The 12938-nt window shown below is 35.2% G+C and overlaps 1 protein-coding gene across 1 annotated transcript in view; it reads left to right on the top strand.

The window, feature by feature from the left end:
- The first annotated feature begins 3903 nt into the window (after nucleotides 1–3903).
- LOC145691514 (uncharacterized) overlaps nucleotides 3904–12938 on the top strand; it is a 47071-nt gene continuing 38036 nt past the window's right edge. Inside the window, exon 1 of the mRNA XM_081766924.1 lies at nucleotides 3904–4006. The gene's annotated coding sequence lies outside the window, so the exon portion shown is untranslated. The remainder of the gene's footprint in view (nucleotides 4007–12938) is intronic.

Below are 12938 nucleotides of genomic sequence, written 5' to 3'. Positions count from 1 at the left end.
AACGGACAGTTTGGTTTCTGACTTCCTTGTCCGGTGTCCAGTGCGACCTCAAAACCTGACGTTAAATGTCCGGTATTTTTTCTCTTACTACTCCTATTCCCTGTTCCATTCAGATGATGATGATGATGATTATTATTATTATTATTATTATTATTATTATTATTATTATTATTATTATTATTATTATTATTATTATTATTATTATTATTATTATTATTCCGAGGAAAGATTTAGTTGAATCTAAATTCCATAGTGAACCGGCTGATCACGGCCATAGCGCAATTACATTCCGCAACGAATTTGTAGTTCTGTAGCAGTGATGTTACAATTCGCTTTGATATCGACCTACCGTGCACGGAATTTGCTGAAGAGTTGAAGACAACAAAATTTGCTGAACTTATTTACCAAAACTGCTAAAGAGCGCAGCTAGCATGGCTTCATCCTCAACTACATCTTCTAATTAAATAATGTGTCCGGATCCAGACTGTGTAGGCATTATGAGACGTCACCAGTCCCAGCGGAGCAGGTAAGACTTATTTTTCAAGTATATTTATTTGCATGCCATAATTATTGCCAATTATATTTGCTTTTCTGTTTTAAATACGATGAATTATTGACGATAGACTACAAAAAAATACATGTACCGACTCAACCAAAACTGGAATAAGTAAGTTTTAATAAATGCTTGAAAAGTAATTAGAGTTATTAAATTCGAACTCCGAACCACTCAATATGAAGTAACCACTTTCAGGTTGTTCATATGTTTGACGAGCGATGATGTCACAATCATAAGAGTATATGTACTTCAGAAGGGTGTCCGGTTTTTAATTTTGGAAAGTTAGAAACCCTACTAAGTACTAGCTTATTCGGCTTTCAAATGACTGCACGTAAGTTTACGCTGCCTATATTTATTTATTGTCAACACAACTGGCTATAGTCCAATTACAGTGTTGAAGATTATATAATTACATACTCGGAACTCTTGATAACGACATTTCTAAATTTCTGAGGCAACATGTCACATATATCCAATTCATTGTTGTTCACATACATTCAATTACACAAAGCTGTTCTCCAGCTTGATGATTTCATCAATATTCGCACACCCGGTGGAAGACTGTTACAAGTCAAAATTATACATTTGTGGGAACATGATTTAAAAGTTTGTTATTGTACCAAAATCGCTCCCAGGAATACTGGTACATATTTCTGCCATCTAGAGGTTAATTTGTTTAGTTACGTTTATGCGAAAATACCATCAGGTAGAGGTAGTATTATCTTCTCTGTTTTCTTTTCAGCGATGACAACTCAAAATTTCCACTTTTTTGACTTGTAACACTTTTCCACCGGTTGTGCGATATTAGTTTTTGACTTTTTGCAATAATAGAGACAAGTATTTTTTACGTGTTTTTAATGAAGGAACATGAAAATTCAATGAAGAAACTAAGTCAGGACAGTCCAAAATATTTTGAGTTACTTTCTGAAGGAATAATCAATCTATATATATATTTGTGTGTGTTGGAAGGAGCGAATAATTAACTCATGAGTGCAAATTTGCTTTAATTTATTTTGTAATGTCCTATATATATTTGCACATACGTGAAGACTTTGTGTACCAGGCCCAAGTTCAAGTTTTAGATGGTCTGACAAGTAAACCTTATGTTTGGGTGAATCGAGTTGCTGACTGAGACACATATGAGAAAGTAGTACTAAATGTGGTCAGTATTTCAGTGAAGTTGTAGGTGCGAAGCTCCAGGGGTTTAGGAGATACAGCTATCAGAACATCACATGGAAGTACAGAATAGTCTTCATACAGTTGGAGGTAAAAGCTCTGTAAGACCTCTTGTAACGACAAAAGGTGAATAACAAATATATGGGTACATATTAGGACTAGGGGGAAGTCATATAGTAAGGGTATACCTGACGGCGGCCATCTTGAAATCAAAAAATGGTTATACCGTTGGATTTATGGTAAAATTTGCTATTAATAAGGTGTCAATGTTATGCGTTTTGTTTAAAACTTTTGTCTGATTCAAAATGGCGGATTTGAACATGGCCACCATCAAGGCTACTCTCACCATAGACCTAATATTTATCCACCTGCTTTTTATTTAATTATTATCATTAACACAAAATTTACAAGGTGGGGTAAAGGACTAATACATATGCTGCAACAATATTTAATTTTCCTGTAACTTTTTACCAATTGCGCGTAAATCAAAATTAACGTCACCATTGTTCTTCTGATTAAATTTGCGCCTTAAATCATGTATCACATGACCCTATTCCTATTTTTAAAACTTAACCTTAATTCAAAATGACGGATTTCAAGATGACCGCCGTCTGGTATACCCTTACTATATGACTTTCCCCTAGTCCTAATATGTATCCATATATTTGTTATTCACCTTTTGTCGTTACAAGAGGTCTTACAGAGCTTTTACCTCCAACTGTATGAAGACTATTCTGTACTTCCATGTGATGTTCTGATAGCTGTATCTCCTAAACCCCTGGAGCTTCACACCTACAACTTCACTGAAATACTGACCATATTTAGTACTACTTTCTTATATATGTCTCTGTCAGCAACTTGATTCACCCAAACGTAAGGTTTACTTGTGAGAGCAAGAACTATCGATGCTTGTGGATCCGTGACACCTCATATGTTACACTACATCTGAAGGGAGGTTGAGTACTACCCTGATGTTTGCCGAACAACAAAAGGGACACACGTGGAGGTATACTGAGGTAAGTTGAGTAATTTTATTTTGTACTTTATATAAAATTGTATTCTTTCCTCTTTACGAAAAACAAATTCAGATAATTCAATCACTATTTCTTTTGAGGAATAATACAGATTTCTTATTAGTATATTTTCGTACGGACACGCTGCAGTAATGAATTGATTTCTTCTGCTAAAAACTTTTCTCGTTTTTAGCACTTTTGTTGAAGTTGACGAGCATATATATAATTTTGCAATTAATAATTTTACTCAAAAATCTTTGGTCGTTCTGCAACGTTGCAGCACTAACATTAGCCAGCGCTGGCTGAATCGACTTTTTTTCTTATATATAAATTAATATTTCATTAAAATCTCATAATATAAGTGATTTTTGTAAAAAAAAAAAAAAAAAAGAAAAGAAAAGAAATGAAAAAAGAAAAAGAAAGAAAGAAAAAAGAAAAAATCAGACAACGTAGATTACGCTACTCTTGGTCTTTTTTCAAAAACGATTCGGGCGATGTTGTTTCATATTTCATAAATAAATATAATGTTTCTTTAACAACCTTACAGTGGCACATAGATCACTTCTTTTATTTAAAAAAATACTTTTGGGTGAGTTTTTTTTTTGTGTGTTATTATTAGGCCTATTTTCGAAAGGTTTTCTCATAAACAACTCAAGAAATTTTGTTCATACTTCAGAAATAGAGAGTTCAGCGTGAAATGCACCACGACATGATTTTCTTGAAGAAATGGGAAAATGAAATGAAATCTATAAGTTTTACGTCCCACGGTTATGCTGGTTAGGCTAAAGGAGACGGGGATAATGAGAGATGAGTGAAATGGTGGAATGAAGAAAGTGGGAGGAAACGGGAGAACCCCGAGAAAACCTACGAGCACGGTGTTTGTACACCACAAAGTCCACACAGCTAAAGAAATGGGAGAAAGAATGTTTGTGCGGTGGCCTGTACTTTTTATTTCAATAATACAGTGAGTTAAGCGCTAAAAATTTGCATTTTGTCGCTCATTCGAAATTTTAGTTGTAGTCAATCAAATTGGCAACACTGATGTTGATATAAATGACATAATTGTTTAACTGAACAGACTCCGCAGCTCCCGTAAGCAAAAAACGACCTTGACTGATGATCGTAATAAAATAAAAAAAAAAAGTAGTCTTTCGTCGCGCGGCATGATGTGCACAAAACGCTGTAGAGATACAGTAGGAGCTGTAAATCATAACGAAGATCTGTGGAATTGACGATATACTTATTGTGAAACAGTATTCAGGTACGTATGTTTATACAATATGTATACACGAACATTGGTGCATGTATGTATTGATAATTATAACTGCTGTAGGAACATTTACAATGGTATGATCGGATTTACGATAACATTTACAGTACAGTACTTCGAATGACTATACAATGTCAGGGGCAAGGGTCCCCAGAAACGACGCCTACTTAGGGCCAGCTCTATCATATGTGTAACACGTCAATTTGACGGGGCGGCAACTTTTGAGGGACTGCAAAATTTGTCATAAGTATATTATTTAACATAAATATTTCTTGTTGGAACAGACTTTATGATGATGGTAGTTAAATTTACTAAGCTGGCCTTCTATTTGAATACTACATTCATAAATCATGTTTAAGTCACATTAGTATAAGGTCACATAGACAGTGCTAAAACAAATGGCCAAACAAATCGCAGCATGAATTGCTTGATTGTTGTCAAATGCAAGAATTCAATTGTCGAACAATAGCGAACACCCGTTCCATTTAGTTATCACAGTTTTGACATGAAAACTAGTCTTGTCTTTGTCACAAACAAGTTCTTATCAATGAAGATGGAAACAAGTTCTTTTTTATGTTATAACAGATGTAGAAGGAAAATCAAGAAATAAAGATAAAAGAGCGAGTTGCACTGGAGTTGCAAACCGATATATTGAGATTGAAGATCCATATTGAATTATATATAAAGGATTACCATCTTTCCTCTGCAGGTGTGTTTGTTTTATTTTTCACTAACATAATAGATTATTATTTACAAAAAAAGTCAAAACCAGATTGTATTTGTAGTGTTTATGACTTTCTGAGTGCGAGTGCTTTTACCCTCCCCTTACAGTGGGACATAGATAATTTCTTTTATTTTTAAAAAATACTTTTGGGTGAGTTTTTTGTTGTTATTAGGCCTACTTTCGAAAGATTTTCTCATAAACAACTCAAGAAATTTTGTTCATACTTCAGAAATAAATCATGATGGGGTAGCATCAGTGGCGTATTTAGGAGGGCTTCCGGGCTTAATCCCCCCGAAATCTTACTTACTATAGTAAAGTATATGAAATATCTTGCAGAATTTTCATATTTTCAGGCAAAGCCCCCCCGGAAGTTAGCAAAGCCCCTCCCAAAACAAAATCTTAAATACGCCACTGGGTAGCATACTTAAAATCGTGACTTTTAAGATTTGTTCTTACTGGAGAAAAGCGGGGCGGCAAATGATGCCATTGCACGGGGCAGCAAATTGCCTAGGGCCGGCCCTGCTTCTACCAAACTGAGTACTGACAATAAGAAATTAGAAATGAATCCTGATAGTATTTTTGGCAATGGTACAAAAAGGGAAAGGGTATTAATGACGCTATGTCTATGATTAAAATTTGGGAGATAAATAATATTAATAAAAAGAATTAGCTTAAACACTTCAAATCAGTTAGCAGTTTGTATAAAATGTTGGCCTAGGTTCACTGGCGAAGTCCCAGGGGATATGACAACTAAGATAAATACACCAACCTGTTTCCGAATTTTTAAATGGTGCATGTGAAAATATAAATTTAAATATGTTTGTTTGACACTAGCTATATAGAACTCCCTCATATACAGTTCAAATAGCCGCCCACTGGCGCCTCTTGAGGGGAATCACTTAGGTAGTAGTTAATATATTTATAGTTACAAGCTAAAAGAAGAAAACTTAAAATTTATGCTTATTCTTTTATAAATCCTGTAAAAATAAAATGTGTACTAATTCCCTTAGCTTCTAGCGATAGAATGTTTATTTTAACTAGCTGAACCTGCACTCTCTACACAGCGCATAATTCACAAATGAGTACGAATCTCCTTGTCATTCCTTATACCATGTGTATATATCCCTTTACAGACACGAGTCCTACTTCATGTTGGAGTTTCTAATTCATGTATGATCAGTGTTTTCTTTCTTCCTTCATGTAGTAATACTGTAATATGCAAATACATTACACACACAGTTAATTATAATGTCACTGATATATGGTGTTCATTGGGCAAAACACTCCAAACAATAAAGATTCATCTCAGACTGGAGAAATGATTATCCTTCCTTTTTCATTATTATTTGGCCATGAAACAAACGCCTGAGACATATGCAATATCTCCATATATACAACTATGTGGTGTTGGAATGCATAATGAACAGAATATGATGCTTTAGTTTTAGTTTTTTTTTTTTTTTTTTTTTAAATTTCAACACTTGCAGTGTAGCCGTAAAACTGAAATAAAGAATAATTGCCATGTTTTTAAAAATATTCAGTTAGAACTGGACAATCTACGAAAAATTTGCAATCGATCAGTGGAAACGTCATCTTTCTAGAGCCTGTACACAGTAAAAAATGGTTGTGTTAATTCAACTCAAATTTAATACAGGGCAGTGGTTCCAGCGTGACTACCACTATGCGGTGTTAATTCAACACAGACCCCGCGGTGTTAGCGTTTAACACAGGCGGTGTGTTACGTTTTTAACACAAGCGATGTTGAGCGGTGTTAAATTCGGATCTGTGTTAGTATTTTTGGTGTTGATTCTACACTGTGTCAGGGTTGGTAATTTGTGGAAAAGTGTTGAGTGTTACTTGTGGTGGTGTTGCACTAACACAAAAAAGTAACACAGTGTATAGTGTGTTAATTATTTTGTGTTAATATTACACCATGTCAAGTATTAATATAACACAGTCCCTGTGTTATTTTAACATCATTTTCTTATTATTTCAACACATAATCTGTGTCATAATTCAAGGTCAAAGCCGTATAAATAACACCGTTTTGGTGTTAATTCAACACTCCCTGTGTCAAAATTCAAGGTCAGACCACCAGATTAACACCGTTTTTGGTGTTAGTTCGACTCTAGTTCTGTGCCACTACGAGACCTATTTCGGTGTTGAAATAACTCCGTGTGCGGTGTTGATGGAACCAATTTTCTGTGTTAGAAAAGCTCGTTATCGATTATCGAAGATTCTACTTTTAAAATAAGAATAGTAAATTACAGAACACTTCATTTAGAAAATTTTCATAAACTTTTTTTGTCGTCCTCCCCAACTCTTATTGTGAAGTATTTCTTGATGGTTTGAAACACAACCTTCAGCAACTACTTGTTCAAGAATAATAGGAAACTCTTACCTATATCCTTATAGTATAAATATGTTTTCCTCTTAATCATGTTTCTACTGGTTTTCCGCCATTTTTGAAAACACAGTCCCCGATGTTGACTGGTGAGCGCTAGTGCAGTGTAGAAGTGACACAGTAATACGGTGTTGTATCTCTCTGTTGACATATTTCTTTAGAAACATTATGTAAAATAATTGAGAAAACATCGCGTGGTTTGCACGTTGAAATCTTGCGAATACCTGGATTTTTTAAGTATTTCTTTCTATTGTGTTTGACTGTGGGTTCAGTACATAAGCCTTTATAATTAGATGGCCATGGTCAGCATATTTGGCAATCACGCAGAAAACAACACCGAAGATTCTACACTTGTGTTAATTTAACACACAGGCTGTGTCATTTCAACTATCGGAATTTGACACACAACTCCAAATGTTGAGTGAGTTGTTCTAACCATCTGTTTGTGTTATATTTTAACACAATTGTGTTAACACATAGGCATGTCGTTGAAATAACACAACGATTTTTTACAGTGATTTTGAAGAAGGCTTATTAAAGTACAAAGGCTTTGAAAAATAATTTTAAAATATATACTTTATGAAAATGATCTATTTAAATAATTTATTTAAAGTACACATACTTTAAAATATTTGTGTTTGTTAAACGTGAAATCACAAATAATCGTAAGTCAAAGTTTTGAAATCAAAAGTTAGAAGTTGGAGTTCAGGCGTTTTTATTGCTATTGTAGCATTTTAATAGATAGATAATTTAGTTTTCCTCAGAAACCGTCCTATATTAGAATCCTGTGTATACTTTATGATTATATAATTTGTATAAGAACATGTTTCGTAGAGCTGAGCACGGGAGAGACGAAACAGATCTCCTCCAACAGAATCATATACACTTTTCGAGACGAAACAACACTTTCATGGGGCCGCGATGTTTCAATGGTAGAGCGTTCACATCTGGTGCGTGGAGGCCCTGGTTCGATTCCAGCTTGCGCCAAGTGGACTTTGTGGTGGACAAACAACGTGTGCGTGACTTTTCTCTGGGTTCTCCCGTTTCTTCCCACTATTTCATTCATTTCTCATCATCACCGTCTCCTTTAGCTCACACGGTATAATCGTGGGACGGTTATTATGGTCTTATTACGTTAAAATAATTTTAAAAATTTAGATTTGTTAATTTAGGCAAGGCTGCCCTTGGAGAAAAGGACAGAGGATCACTACACAAAGTGTTTTATTATTATTATTATTATTATTATTATTATTATTATTATTATTATTATTATTATTATTATTATTATTATTATTATTATTATTATTATTATTATTTTAATGGTTTAAATTTCTTTCATACAATTTGCAATTTCTTGGTACTATCTTTTCGGAGAGTGAAATCAGAACCGTTTAACTTTTAAAACTATTCGAAATCCATAAAAATAGAAGTTTCTATATTTACGGATCCTCTTTTTGCTCAGCAATATCATTATGTCCTGCACACACTTAATAGTAACTTTGTAATATATTATACTTTTATCTATTGAATGAATAAAGTTATTTAATACAGCTATCAATTACAACATAAATTTAATTTTGAATGAAGTATCCTTGTATTAATTATTTTAATTTTATTTTTTTTATTTTTATTTTTTATTTTTTTTTTTTTTTTTGCTCAGGATGCAAAATACTAATTTATCCGTCGAATACAACACTAAAATGAAACTAAATGACTTTCTACTGAGCAAATCTAAACACATAAATATTTTCTGTTTACATATATTCATTTGTCTTAAAGCATAGTTCATTTAATTTGAGTTCAAATGCTATATTTTAGGCTAGACTTGGTAAAAATCTAGTTTCTTAAGGAGTTTGATTTACCAAAACCTAAACCAAATTTCATCACGAGTAGGGATGGTATCGAGACGTGACGAGACGAGACTTTGGACAGTCTCGGTCAACAGATGCATGTCTCGATCTCGGTCTCTGTCTCGAGGGTCAAATCTCAGTCTCGTCTCGAAACTCTCGAAATAAATAATGTGAAATTACAATTATGAAAGTGCTATCGTATAATCTGTCGTTTCAGCTTCTTATGTTTTGTCTTCATTCTTGACTTATGGTATGGTGTACTTCTTCATAGCTAATTTGCTAGCGCTAATACTTTCCATACGTGTGTTCCAGGCTCAGTCATCAGTGGGTATATGATACATGGGATAAAACCCTAATAGTAACCCATATTTCACTTTCAGCAATAGACTTTCTCTCATATAGCCTCAACACTGCCTATACAATTAAACTCTATTAAATTAACTCCAGTAATACAGAGTAGTCAATTTCCTTCCTTTGACTCAGAATTGTTCAATTCGGATAACGCAACACAGCAGTACGAACACGGATGTCTTAAATCGTACCGAAATTGAAATTTTACAATTTCTCATTTATTACCCAACACTTTCCGCGTTGACTGTCATTTTAGAAAGAGAATATAATGTTCATTATCTTAACAAATAGGGTAAATTATTTCTACAATATATGTATTGTGTTTCAAATTGATCAAAATGCTTTATTACCGTTTCACATCTCCGTGTTTAATTGACACTTTATGACACGAACTTCGTGAACTTTGTGGTGAGAGCTACGGCACTCATCTTTGCTATGTGTGATTTTGGGTTGGATCACCAAACAAGTTAGATTCAAAGTCCGATGTTTCTCATAGTTCGCGTCTCACTTTAAGTTCATTCTTTTTTTTTATACAACTTCATAAAGTCGTAATGTATTACATGAGTATATATCTAGACAGAACTAGACAGAAGCAACTGGGACAGTGCCCCGGGGTCCTCACCCAGTAAGGGCCTCGAAAAACCCAGTCTGGCTTCCAACATTTCTACTATTAGAACTGAATAAAGGATAATACCTAAAAAAATTGAAGAATTTAGTACTATAATTTAAATAAATTGTTATGGATACTGCAGACCTATCCTCTTGCACGCCAGAAAAAATGTCGCCCCTTGATGGTGACGAAGTCAGCTTTGGAGGCCTAGAGAGTTATTGTTACTCACCTAAGTAAGACAAAAGAATAATTTGTTTCCTTTCGGAAGTATCTTGTTTTACTCTTCATACTACTCTTCGCAGTAGTTTATGTGAAGTATAAAAAAGTTTTAAAAATTATATATATATATATAGTAGGGTGTCCCTTGTTTTGGGTAATATCCTGTTGCAATACGCACACCCCCCAAATGTATTCTATGTGACCGCAAAGACGCATTTGTGAAATAGCAGCTCTCTACGAGAACGTTAGCACGTGCCGACTTGACGACTGTCATAAAATGACGTTTCCACATTATAACATAATTTAGAATTTCCAATCGTGATAACAAAGAAACTAAAAGAGACAGAGAAACGAAACTTTGCACGAAGCAACTAGAGAATGGACGACATCTGCCCGTATATTGACGAACATCACCGGATGAACAGTGTTTCCAATCCAGGAGAAAGTTATGTTTTTGTGAATCGAATAACCTGAACTGGATATCATCATTGGAAGCAAGAATGAAAGTAAAGACAAAAGAGGTGGTAAATGGAGATCAGAGTTGCAAACTTTTCGAGAAATAAATTGAAATATGTGTTAAATGCAAACACTGTTGGCGCACACAGGGAATGAGATATTAACGTTATGTACACCTTAAATTAAATAGTGACAAGAACTGTTTACTGACTTTAAGTCTAGAAGGGCCCGCTGAACAGTGTTGCCATCAATAGAAGAAAAAGCTGAGTTTGGAAGAGGTACAATAACTCGGAAAAGGTCACTAGTGCTGTGTAGTTCAAAACATGTAATGCAAGGGAGTAGAGCATGAGGAGTAGTTCCGTGGCTATGTGAGATCGATAAGTCACGTACTGAGAGAGATATTCGGTATTTTTGTTAAAGCAGAGAAGTAAGGTTTGTAAAAGATGGCAACGCTGCATACCGGCGGTTTTTTATTCTTGACGTCATCAGCGACCTCAAAAGTCGACGCGTACATAAATTGCACGCTGTTTTCATATTTTAACCAAGTTGTTGGGATTCCAACCCGCTGTGCAGCGTTGCCATCTTTTACAAACCTTCCTTGTCAGCTTTTACGAGATATCGTGTATCTCGGTCAGTACGTGACTTATCGATCTCACGTAGCCACTGAACTACTACTTGTGCTCTACCGCCTTGCATTATAGGTTTTAAACGATACAGCAGTAGTGATATTTTCAGAGTTATTGTACCTTTTCCAAACTCAAGTTTTCTCTTCTATTGATGGCAACATTGTTCAGCGAAACCTTCTAGACCTAGAGTCAACGTAAACAATTCTTGTCAATATCTGATTTAAACTGTAGAAAACGTTAGTACCTCACCCCGTGTGTGCGCCAATAGTGTTTGCATTTAACACGTTTCACGTTATTTCTTGAAAAAGTTTGCAACACTGATCTGCGTTTACCATCTCTTTTGTCTTTATTTCATTAAGGGGGAGGAGGTCCAAAACTTTTCGCGGTAGTCCATATTCAACATGAAGACTGCATTAAAATGTATAAAATCACCTCTAAAATTAGGTAAAATTTACATAAAAGTCGGGATTGTAAGGGAGGGGGAATTTGGACCCGCAGGAACCACCTCCTGCGCGTCCCTGATGTCATATATCTTTTCATTTCTATTGTATTTGAGCTACAAATACAGTTTAACGTCATTAATCCGAATATTTGTTTGCTCTAGCTGTTCGGATTATCAAAGAGTTGAGATGATTTTGAGTTTAACGTCCCGTTCAGCAGCGAGGCTATATGAGACGTGGCCCTCTGATTAACGTGGAATCCGAACCATATAAGCTCCCGCCGGAAATCGAACCTGGGTCTCCCACGCCAAAGGCGCGTACGCTAACCGCTTAGCCACGAAGGAGCTCAGGATTATCAGAGAGTTCGCAGTTTGGATTACTAAGGAATGCGAAATATATGCCCGAAACAAGCTTAAAGTACGTACATAAATTTACTGATAATATGTACGTACGTACAATAAATTGAAAAATTACACAATAAAGACCTACTACAAAATGGAACTTTATATGTTACTGTTCTTTAAATACTACAGTACAGTAGCTTTATGTGGGAGAAAGTAATTTGAAAAAGTCTATAGTCATTTTCTGACCTGCTTGTTGATCTAAAAATACAGTACCTATGTACACACGAAGAATAAAGGCCATTCGGATTAACGAGTTTTTACTGTAATTCAAATCCACTGCTTCTGGAGCACAGACACGATACTTTTTAATCTTCGGATCTGGCACACTGACTCAATGATTTAAATCAACACATCCGGTTCAAGCCATTGGCTCAATTGATCCTAGCCGAGTCCGTTGACATCACTACCCAGGTTGAGCTTCTGTTTGGCTCAAAAATTCGACCGTGCAAGTCTCTTCCTTGATGGTATAAACTACAGTATATACTTATATTGGTGCTCACGACATTTGAGGCTGTCTCGTTATAAAAATCTATCGTCGTCTTGTTATCGAGACAAGACGAGATGCGAGCAGTGTCCCCTGTTGTGAGTAACACTAAAAGTATTCCACATTACTGCTTACATTTTTCATGGCTTTCGTTTTCCAGTCATGATTTCAAACGAGTTAAAACGAGCTGAACGAGCGAGCCATTTATCAAACTCGACCTCAAAAACAGTGAATCAGCTCGGAAATCGACTCGAGAAAATTACCTTTGACTAGACTCGAAACTCGGCTCGAATTCGAGTCGAGTTTCGAGTTGAATCGAGTTTTAGCTCGACTCGTGCCCATCCCTACAAAACTA

Source organism: Thermobia domestica, chromosome 1 (assembly GCF_964235325.1).
Source record: "Thermobia domestica chromosome 1, izTheDome1.hap1.1, whole genome shotgun sequence".
NCBI lineage: Eukaryota > Metazoa > Arthropoda > Insecta > Zygentoma > Lepismatidae > Thermobia > Thermobia domestica.
Note: the sequence above shows the minus strand (reverse complement) of the source record. Positions and strands in the feature narration are given on the sequence as shown.